Source organism: Myxocyprinus asiaticus, chromosome 50 (genome assembly GCF_019703515.2).
Source record: "Myxocyprinus asiaticus isolate MX2 ecotype Aquarium Trade chromosome 50, UBuf_Myxa_2, whole genome shotgun sequence".
Classification (NCBI taxonomy): Eukaryota; Metazoa; Chordata; class Actinopteri; order Cypriniformes; family Catostomidae; genus Myxocyprinus; species Myxocyprinus asiaticus.
In genome coordinates this window covers 26,126,063-26,137,068 of record NC_059393.1, presented here as the reverse complement: position 1 = coordinate 26,137,068, position 11,006 = coordinate 26,126,063, and the positions used below count along the sequence as shown (strand labels likewise).

The 11,006-nt window shown below is 41.0% G+C and overlaps 2 protein-coding genes across 2 annotated transcripts in view; both read right to left on the bottom strand.

Moving 5' to 3' along the window:
- The window catches only part of LOC127439112 (dual serine/threonine and tyrosine protein kinase-like), a 33,113-nt gene extending 32,676 nt beyond the window's left edge, over positions 1-437 (bottom strand). The window contains exon 1 of the mRNA XM_051695178.1: positions 1-437. This exon is cut by the window's left edge and continues 350 nt beyond it. The gene's annotated coding sequence lies outside the window, so the exon portion shown is untranslated.
- The window catches only part of LOC127439122 (differentially expressed in FDCP 6 homolog), a 123,941-nt gene that overhangs the window by 27,155 nt on the left and 85,780 nt on the right, over positions 1-11,006 (bottom strand). The window lies entirely within an intron of this gene.

The following is an 11,006-nucleotide window of genomic DNA, read 5'->3' as shown; positions in this document are numbered from 1 at the left end:
CAATGTGTCAATGTATGAGTGAGTGTGTGTGTCAATGTGTATGTGTGTGCGTGCGTGCGTGCGTGCGTGCGTGCGTGTGTCAGTGCATCAACGCATCAACACACACACACACACACACACACACACACACACACACAACAGCCTCCCTTTATCCAGACTAATAACAAATCCAGAAGATCCAGTATGTGTGGAGTTCTGCTCGATAACACACAAACACACTCGGGCGGCGGACCGGAGGCCGAACCGGGTCGGTGGTTCTGTTTAGCGGCAGTTCGGCGAGTTTTCCCCCGCTGATGAGCGCCGTTCATCGGTCAGAGGCAGCGCAGCGGCTGGTGATCCGGGTGTCAGTGTCGGTTCGGTTGTGATTTACTGAGATTCGGGAGTTTTTCGCTGCTGCTGCTGTTCGTCCGTTTGACGAGAGTAACGCGCGGTGGGCGGGGCGCTACGCGCATGATGCATGCTGGGAATTGTAGTCTGCGTCACATACTGCAGCTGCGCACTAGAAGTTTGTACTTCACTGGTGATGTGAAACTCAACTCAATTTTATTTATATAGCACATTTAAAAACAACAGAGTTGACCAAAGTGCATACATTTTAAAGCATTATAAACTCTAATAAAAAGCTGCATTTACAAGATGAGATCAATGTCAGAGCAGGTACCTCCAATACTCAGGATTAAGTAAAAAGATGTAAAAAGATGTGTTTTCAGACTTAAAAATCTCTATAGACCGGGCTGAACGAATATAAAGGGGAAGATATTCCATAATTTAGGAGCAGCTACAGAGAATGCTCAATAACTGTACTGAACTGGCAGCCAGTGAAGTGAAGAGATGATAACACAGAGGTAATAAGCTCTCTGTTTTTAATGCCAGTCAGTATCCTGTAAAAGCTGCAGGCAGGACAGCTGTCGCTGACAGAGTCCCGCATAAAGAGAGTCACAATAGTCCAGCATTGAATTTATAAAAGCATGAACTACTATCTCTAATCTTTGAAACTATGTATGGGTTTTGACCTAGAAATCATTCTAAGCTGATAAAAGCTGCCTTGTACAACAGAATGTATCTGTTTATCAAAGCTAAGGGTTGAATCAATTATAACAAGTAGATTTCTCACAGTTATCGCTAAGGGAGCAAGAGTACTGGTTATTTTCTCTGTATAGTTTGGTGAACCAAATATAATAACCTCTGACTTACTGTCACTAAGCTGTAGAGAATAGTTAGATAACCAACTTCAAACGGTCCATAAGAGATTTCAGAGACTGATTATTCCCAAATTTCAAAGGTAGATATAACTGTCATCTGCAAACATGTGATAAGCAATGGCATGACAGTGGCAAATAGACCCTCAAGGGCGCATATATATAGTGAAAACAGAACAGGACCCAAAATAGATCCTAGAGGGCGTATATATATATAGTGAAAACAGGACAGGACCCAAAATAGACCCTAGAGGGTGTATATATATAGTGAAAACAGAACAGGACCCAAAATAGATCCTAGAGGGCGCATATATAGTGAAAACAGAACAGGACCCAAAATAGATCCTAGAGGGCGCATATATAGTGAAAACAGAACAGGACCCAAAATAGATCCTAGAGGGCGTATATATATAGTGAAAACAGAACAGGACCCAAAATAGATCCTAGAGGGCGCATATATAGTGAAAACAGAACAAGACCCAAAATAGACCCTAGATGGCGCATATATTTAGTGAAAACAGAACAGGACCCAAAATAGACCCTAGAGGGCGCATATTTAGTGAAAACAGAACAGGACCCAAAATAGACCCTAGAGGGCGCATATTTAGTGAAAACAGAACAGGACCCAAAATAGATCCTAGAGGGCGTATATATATAGTGAAAACAGAACAGGACCCAAAATAGACCCTAGAGGGCGCATATACAGTATATAGTGAAAACAGAACAGGACCCAAAATAGATCCTAGAGGGCGCATATATAGTGAAAACAGAACAGGACCCAAAATAGACCCTAGAGGGCGCATATATAGTGAAAACAGAACAGGACCCAAAATAGACCCTAGAGGGCGCATATATAGTGAAAACAGAACAGGACCCAAAATAGATCCTAGAGGGCGCATATTTAGTGAAAACAGAACAGAACCCAAAATAGACCCTAGAGGGCGCATATATAGTGAAAACAGAACAGGACCCAAAATAGACCCTAGAGGGCGCATATACAGTATATAGTGAAAACAGAACAGGACCCAAAATAGATCCTAGAGGGCGCATATATAGTGAAAACAGAACAGGACCCAAAATAGATCCTAGAGGGCGCATATTTAGTGAAAACAGAACAGAACCCAAAATAGACCCTAGAGGGCGCATATATAGTGAAAACAGAACAGGACCCAAAATAGACCCTAGAGGGCGCATATACAGTATATAGTGAAAACAGAACAGGACCCAAAATAGATCCTAGAGGGCGCATATACAGTATATAGTGAAAACAGAACAGGACCCAAAATAGATCCTAGAGGGCGCATATTTAGTGAAAACAGAACAGAACCCAAAATAGACCCTAGAGGGCGCATATACAGTATATAGTGAAAACAGAACAGGACCCAAAATAGATCCTAGAGGGCGCATATTTAGTGAAAACAGAACAGAACCCAAAATAGACCCTAGAGGGCGCATATATAGTGAAAACAGAACAGGACCCAAAATAGACCCTAGAGGGCGCATATACAGTATATAGTGAAAACAGAACAGGACCCAAAATAGATCCTAGAGGGCGCATATACAGTATATAGTGAAAACAGAACAGGACCCAAAATAGATCCTAGAGGGCGCATATACAGTATATAGTGAAAACAGAACAGGACCCAAAATAGATCCTAGAGGGCGCATATTTAGTGAAAACAGAACAGAACCCAAAATAGACCCTAGAGGGCGTATATATAGTGAAAACAGAACAGGACCCAAAATAGATCCTAGAGGGCGCATATATAGTGAAAACAGAACAGGACCCAAAATAGATCCTAGAGGGCGCATATTTAGTGAAAACAGAACAGAACCCAAAATAGATCCTAGAGGGCGCATATATAGTGAAAACAGAACAGGACCCAAAATAGATCCTAGAGGGCGCATATTTAGTGAAAACAGAACAGAACCCAAAATAGATCCTAGAGGGCGCATATATATAGTGAAAACAGAACAGGACCCAAAATAGATCCTAGAGGGCGCATATATAGTGAAAACAGAACAGGACCCAAAATAGATCCTAGAGGGCGCATATTTAGTGAAAACAGAACAGGACCCAAAATAGATCCTAGAGGGCGTATATATAGTGAAAACAGAACAGGACCCAAAATAGATCCTAGAGGGCGCATATATATAGTGAAAACAGAACAGGACCCAAAATAGACCCTAGAGGGCGCATATACAGTATATAGTGAAAACAGAACAGGACCCAAAATAGATCCAAGAGGGCGCATATATAGTGAAAACAGAACAGGACCCAAAATAGATCTTAGAGGGCGCATATTTAGTGAAAACAGAACAGAACCCAAAATAGACCCTAGAGGGCGCATATATAGTGAAAACAGAACAGGACCCAAAATAGACCCTAGAGGGCGCATATACAGTATATAGTGAAAACAGAACAGGACCCAAAATAGATCCTAGAGGGCGCATATACAGTATATAGTGAAAACAGAACAGGACCCAAAATAGATCCTAGAGGGCGCATATTTAGTGAAAACAGAACAGAACCCAAAATAGACCCTAGAGGGCGCATATACAGTATATAGTGAAAACAGAACAGGACCCAAAATAGATCCTAGAGGGCGCATATATAGTGAAAACAGAACAGGACCCAAAATAGACCCTAGAGGGCGCATATACAGTATATAGTGAAAACAGAACAGGACCCAAAATAGATCCTAGAGGGCGCATATACAGTATATAGTGAAAACAGAACAGGACCCAAAATAGATCCTAGAGGGCGCATATTTAGTGAAAACAGAACAGAACCCAAAATAGACCCTAGAGGGCGTATATATAGTGAAAACAGAACAGGACCCAAAATAGATCCTAGAGGGCGCATATATAGTGAAAACAGAACAGGACCCAAAATAGATCCTAGAGGGCGCATATTTAGTGAAAACAGAACAGAACCCAAAATAGACCCTAGAGGGCGTATATATAGTGAAAACAGAACAGGACCCAAAATAGATCCTAGAGGGCGCATATATAGTGAAAACAGAACAGGACCCAAAATAGACCCTAGAGGGTGTATATATATAGTGAAAACAGAACAGGACCCAAAATAGATCCTAGAGGGCGCATATATAGTGAAAACAGAACAGGACCCAAAATAGATCCTAGAGGGCGCATATTTAGTGAAAACAGAACAGAACCCAAAATAGATCCTAGAGGGCGCATATATATAGTGAAAACAGAACAGGACCCAAAATAGACCCTAGAGGGCGCATATACAGTATATAGTGAAAACAGAACAGGACCCAAAATAGATCCAAGAGGGCGCATATATAGTGAAAACAGAACAGGACCCAAAATAGATCTTAGAGGGCGCATATTTAGTGAAAACAGAACAGAACCCAAAATAGACCCTAGAGGGCGCATATATAGTGAAAACAGAACAGGACCCAAAATAGACCCTAGAGGGCGCATATACAGTATATAGTGAAAACAGAACAGGACCCAAAATAGATCCTAGAGGGCACATATATATAGTGAAAACAGAACAGGACCCAAAATAGATCCTAGAGGGCGCATATTTAGTGAAAACAGAACAGGACCCAAAATAGATCCTAGAGGGCGTATATATATAGTGAAAACAGAACAGGACCCAAAATAGATCCTAGAGGGGGCATATATATATAGTGAAAACAGAACAGGACCCAAAATAGACCCTAGAGGGCGTATATATATAGTGAAAACAGAACAGGACCCAAAATAGATTCTAGAGGGCGCATATATATAGTGAAAACAGAACAGGACCCAAAATAGATCCTAGAGGGCGCATATATATAGTGAAAACAGAACAGGACCCAAAATAGATCCTAGAGGGCGCATATATAGTGAAAACAGAACAGGACCCAAAATAGATCCTAGAGGGCGCATATTTAGTGAAAACAGAACAGAACCCAAAATAGACCCTAGAGGGCGTATATATAGTGAAAACAGAACAGGACCCAAAATAGATCCTAGAGGGCGCATATATAGTGAAAACAGAACAGGACCCAAAATAGACCCTAGAGGGTGTATATATATAGTGAAAACAGAACAGGACCCAAAATAGATCCTAGAGGGCGCATATATAGTGAAAACAGAACAGGACCCAAAATAGATCCTAGAGGGCGCATATTTAGTGAAAACAGAACAGAACCCAAAATAGATCCTAGAGGGCGCATATATATAGTGAAAACAGAACAGGACCCAAAATAGACCCTAGAGGGCGCATATACAGTATATAGTGAAAACAGAACAGGACCCAAAATAGATCCAAGAGGGCGCATATATAGTGAAAACAGAACAGGACCCAAAATAGATCCTAGAGGGCGCATATTTAGTGAAAACAGAACAGGACCCAAAATAGATCCTAGAGGGCGCATATATAGTGAAAACAGAACAGGACCCAAAATAGACCCTAGAGGGCGCATATACAGTATATAGTGAAAACAGAACAGGACCCAAAATAGATCCTAGAGGGCGCATATACAGTATATAGTGAAAACAGAACAGGACCCAAAATAGATCCTAGAGGGCGCATATTTAGTGAAAACAGAACAGAACCCAAAATAGACCCTAGAGGGCGTATATATAGTGAAAACAGAACAGGACCCAAAATAGATCCTAGAGGGCGCATATATAGTGAAAACAGAACAGGACCCAAAATAGATCCTAGAGGGCGCATATTTAGTGAAAACAGAACAGAACCCAAAATAGACCCTAGAGGGCGTATATATAGTGAAAACAGAACAGGACCCAAAATAGATCCTAGAGGGCGCATATATAGTGAAAACAGAACAGGACCCAAAATAGACCCTAGAGGGTGTATATATATAGTGAAAACAGAACAGGACCCAAAATAGATCCTAGAGGGCGCATATATAGTGAAAACAGAACAGGACCCAAAATAGATCCTAGAGGGCGCATATTTAGTGAAAACAGAACAGAACCCAAAATAGATCCTAGAGGGCGCATATATATAGTGAAAACAGAACAGGACCCAAAATAGACCCTAGAGGGCGCATATACAGTATATAGTGAAAACAGAACAGGACCCAAAATAGATCCAAGAGGGCGCATATATAGTGAAAACAGAACAGGACCCAAAATAGATCTTAGAGGGCGCATATTTGGTGAAAACAGAACAGAACCCAAAATAGACCCTAGAGGGCGCATATATAGTGAAAACAGAACAGGACCCAAAATAGACCCTAGAGGGCGCATATACAGTATATAGTGAAAACAGAACAGGACCCAAAATAGATCCTAGAGGGCGCATATATATAGTGAAAACAGAACAGGACCCAAAATAGATCCTAGAGGGCACATATATATAGTGAAAACAGAACAGGACCCAAAATAGATCCTAGAGGGCGCATATTTAGTGAAAACAGAACAGGACCCAAAATAGATCCTAGAGGGCGCATATATAGTGAAAACAGAACAGGACCCAAAATAGATCTTAGAGGGCGCATATTTAGTGAAAACAGAACAGAACCCAAAATAGACCCTAGAGGGCGCATATATAGTGAAAACAGAACAGGACCCAAAATAGATCCTAGAGGGCGCATATTTAGTGAAAACAGAACAGAACCCAAAATAGATTCTAGAGGGCGCATATATATAGTGAAAACAGAACAGGACCCAAAATAGATCCTAGAGGGCGCATATATATAGTGAAAACAGAACAGGACCCAAAATAGATCCTAGAGGGCGCATATATAGTGAAAACGGAACAGGACCCAAAATAGATCCTAGAGGGCGCATATTTAGTGAAAACAGAACAGAACCCAAAATAGACCCTAGAGGGCGTATATATAGTGAAAACAGAACAGGACCCAAAATAGATCCTAGAGGGCGCATATATAGTGAAAACAGAACAGGACCCAAAATAGACCCTAGAGGGTGTATATATATAGTGAAAACAGAACAGGACCCAAAATAGATCCTAGAGGGCGCATATATAGTGAAAACAGAACAGGACCCAAAATAGATCCTAGAGGGCGCATATTTAGTGAAAACAGAACAGAACCCAAAATAGATCCTAGAGGGCGCATATATATAGTGAAAACAGAACAGGACCCAAAATAGACCCTAGAGGGCGCATATACAGTATATAGTGAAAACAGAACAGGACCCAAAATAGATCCAAGAGGGCGCATATATAGTGAAAACAGAACAGGACCCAAAATAGATCCTAGAGGGCGCATATTTAGTGAAAACAGAACAGGACCCAAAATAGACCCTAGAGGGCGCATATACAGTATATAGTGAAAACAGAACAGGACCCAAAATAGATCCTAGAGGGCGCATATACAGTATATAGTGAAAACAGAACAGGACCCAAAATAGATCCTAGAGGGCGCATATTTAGTGAAAACAGAACAGAACCCAAAATAGACCCTAGAGGGCGTATATATAGTGAAAACAGAACAGGACCCAAAATAGATCCTAGAGGGCGCATATATAGTGAAAACAGAACAGGACCCAAAATAGATCCTAGAGGGCGCATATTTAGTGAAAACAGAACAGAACCCAAAATAGACCCTAGAGGGCGTATATATAGTGAAAACAGAACAGGACCCAAAATAGATCCTAGAGGGCGCATATATAGTGAAAACAGAACAGGACCCAAAGTAGACCCTAGAGGGTGTATATATATAGTGAAAACAGAACAGGACCCAAAATAGATCCTAGAGGGCGCATATATAGTGAAAACAGAACAGGACCCAAAATAGATCCTAGAGGGCGCATATTTAGTGAAAACAGAACAGAACCCAAAATAGATCCTAGAGGGCGCATATATATAGTGAAAACAGAACAGGACCCAAAATAGACCCTAGAGGGTGCATATACAGTATATAGTGAAAACAGAACAGGACCCAAAATAGATCCAAGAGGGCGCATATATAGTGAAAACAGAACAGGACCCAAAATAGATCTTAGAGGGCGCATATTTGGTGAAAACAGAACAGAACCCAAAATAGACCCTAGAGGGCGCATATATAGTGAAAACAGAACAGGACCCAAAATAGACCCTAGAGGGCGCATATACAGTATATAGTGAAAACAGAACAGGACCCAAAATAGATCCTAGAGGGCGCATATATATAGTGAAAACAGAACAGGACCCAAAATAGATCCTAGAGGGCACATATATATAGTGAAAACAGAACAGGACCCAAAATAGATCCTAGAGGGCGCATATTTAGTGAAAACAGAACAGGACCCAAAATAGATCCTAGAGGGCGCATATATAGTGAAAACAGAACAGGACCCAAAATAGATCTTAGAGGGCGCATATTTAGTGAAAACAGAACAGAACCCAAAATAGACCCTAGAGGGCGCATATATAGTGAAAACAGAACAGGACCCAAAATAGATCCTAGAGGGCGCATATTTAGTGAAAACAGAACAGAACCCAAAATAGATCCTAGAGGGCGCATATATATAGTGAAAACAGAACAGGACCCAAAATAGACCCTAGAGGGCGCATATACAGTATATAGTGAAAACAGAACAGGACCCAAAATAGATCCAAGAGGGCGCATATATAGTGAAAACAGAACAGGACCCAAAATAGATCTTAGAGGGCGCATATTTAGTGAAAACAGAACAGAACCCAAAATAGACCCTAGAGGGCGCATATATAGTGAAAACAGAACAGGACCCAAAATAGACCCTAGAGGGCGCATATACAGTATATAGTGAAAACAGAACAGGACCCAAAATAGATCCTAGAGGGCGCATATATATAGTGAAAACAGAACAGGACCCAAAATAGATCCTAGAGGGCACATATATATAGTGAAAACAGAACAGGACCCAAAATAGATCCTAGAGGGCGCATATTTAGTGAAAACAGAACAGGACCCAAAATAGATCCTAGAGGGCGTATATATATAGTGAAAACAGAACAGGACCCAAAATAGACCCTAGAGGGCGTATATATATAGTGAAAACAGAACAGGACCCAAAATAGATCCTAGAGGGGGCATATATATATAGTGAAAACAGAACAGGACCCAAAATAGACCCTAGAGGGCGTATATATATAGTGAAAACAGAACAGGACCCAAAATAGATTCTAGAGGGCGCATATATATAGTGAAAACAGAACAGGACCCAAAATAGATCCTAGAGGGCGCATATATATAGTGAAAACAGAACAGGACCCAAAATAGATCCTAGAGGGCGCATATATAGTGAAAACAGAACAGGACCCAAAATAGATCCTAGAGGGCGCATATATAGTGAAAACAGAACAGGACCCAAAATAGATCCTAGAGGGCATATATATATAGTGAAAACAGAACAGGACCCAAAATAGATCCTAGAGGGCGTATATATAGTGAAAACAGAACAGGACCCAAAATAGATCCTAGAGGGCGTATATATATAGTGAAAACAGAACAGGACCCAAAATAGATCCTAGAGGGCGTATATATATAGTGAAAACAGAACAGGACCCAAAATAGATCCTTGAGGGAGGCCAAGGGCGTAGATTTGGCTTGAACATTGGGGGGTTGCAGTGTGAAGAATTTACATGTTTCCATTGATCATGGTACACATATTGGGGGGGGGGGGTTGTACTTGCTTGTTTTGGTTATTGGAGGGGTTACTTCCCCCCATCCCCCCTAGAACCTATGCCCTTGAGGGAGGCCATATTTCAGGGTAACCGAAGAGGAGGAATAGTTTCTAATGTTCACAGAGAATGTTCTATCATGTACATAAGAATCAAACCATTTTAGTGCGGTCCCTCGAATGCCAACATCACACTCCAAACGGTCTAAAATAATTGAGTGATCAACAGTGTCGAATCCTGCGTTGAGATCTAACATGATTAAAATTACAGACAGCCCAGAGCCAATGGCGACTATCAAATCATCAACATTTTTTTATATATATTTTTTAATTATTATTATTATTAACTATTTTTATTGATTGCATTCAACAAATTAAAGAAACATGACAGAAAATGCGGAATGAAATTATATAAAATTAAACCCTTCCCCCCAAACATCCCCCCTGACACAAACACTCACCCCAGTGGTCATAAATATTTAGAAACATAAAAAAAAAAAAAAACATAAAAAGTATACTTTCAAAAAACAATCGAATTGCACACAAATTTAAAACTAGAGATCCCTCTCCACTACCCCTCCCCGATAGCCTTCCAAAAAGGCCAAATATCTGCTCCATTTCCTATCAAATAACCCCTAATTGCCCAGCCTTCTATACAACTCTCCTTCAAAGGCCGCCATTCTCCCCATTTCTGAGCACCACTCATAAAATGAGGGCACTCCAGCTGACCTCCAACCCCTTAAAATAACCTGTCTGGCAAACATGATGCATGGGCCGTGTCTCCAACTTCTGATTGGCATCGCTAGCAGGTGGGTGTGTCTTTAAGACCAAGCCTATACAATCTAGAGGGGGTCCAATAGAATCTATGTAAAATCTTAAATTGCATAAGGCGCACCCTTACATCTCTGGATGCAGACTTGATGTTTTTTAGAATCCTAGCCCACTCTCCCTCCTCCAATACCAAATTTAAATCTTTCTCCCATAATCTCTTAATAGAAGTTAAAGCTCCGTCCCCCAGACTCTGAATTAGCAGGGAGTAATACACTGATGCCTCATGACCTAATCACCTCTCCCAGAGTATCTGCTGCTTTAGGGGGGTGTATGCTACTCCCAAAAATAGTACAGAGCAGGCGGCACAGCTGTAAATACTTATAAAACTGAGATCTGGGAATCCCAAAATGTTGAACCAAATTCTCAAAAGATTTCAAC